Genomic DNA, 732 nt, shown 5'->3' with positions numbered 1-732 from the left:
TGCTTTTATTTGTATAAAATATTTGTATTTTATTTGGTCTTCTTCTTTGTTGTGTTTTTCTTTCATTTTCTTTCGTTCAATGTGCGCTCCCGCCGACCCCTTTAGCTTTTCTTATCAGAATTCAAAAACCGTTTTTTATGAAAAAGAATTTTCGTTCTCTATATATATTTTGTATAAAATATAAGAACGATATTTCTTCTTAATATTTGCCAATTTTCAAATGTATCATTTTTAATAACATTTTACTTTTTCTTCAAATGCATTTTTAATGTAATAATTTCATATATTACATAATTTTTCTCTCTGAATTGAAATTAATAATTCCATAATTCTATTTTTTAATCATAAATATATATATGATTGAAAAAATTTCTCCTTTTTTCTTTTGTTAAAATTTAGTTTTTCTTATAATTTTTATTTGTTTTGTTTTTTTTTTTTCTTCATCTGTTTAATTTCCTGTATGTATACAAGAAACAAACAGTTGAGGATAATTTCTATGTAATGCTAGTATAGAATATAAAATTTTGAATTCAAAAATTTATTTCTATTTAAACTAACTATAGAATACCAGGAATAAAATACAATGACACCAATATGCCAAGGTTACATTCCATAATATGTTAGTATAGAATATAAATTCTTCATATATGTATATATATTCGAAAATTGTTTCTATTTAAACTAACGTATGGAAAACCATGAATAAAATCACAAATACACCAATATGCCAAG

Source organism: Anastrepha ludens, unplaced genomic scaffold (genome assembly GCF_028408465.1).
Source record: "Anastrepha ludens isolate Willacy unplaced genomic scaffold, idAnaLude1.1 ptg000091l, whole genome shotgun sequence".
Taxonomy (NCBI): Eukaryota; Metazoa; Arthropoda; class Insecta; order Diptera; family Tephritidae; genus Anastrepha; species Anastrepha ludens.
Note: the sequence above shows the minus strand (reverse complement) of the source record.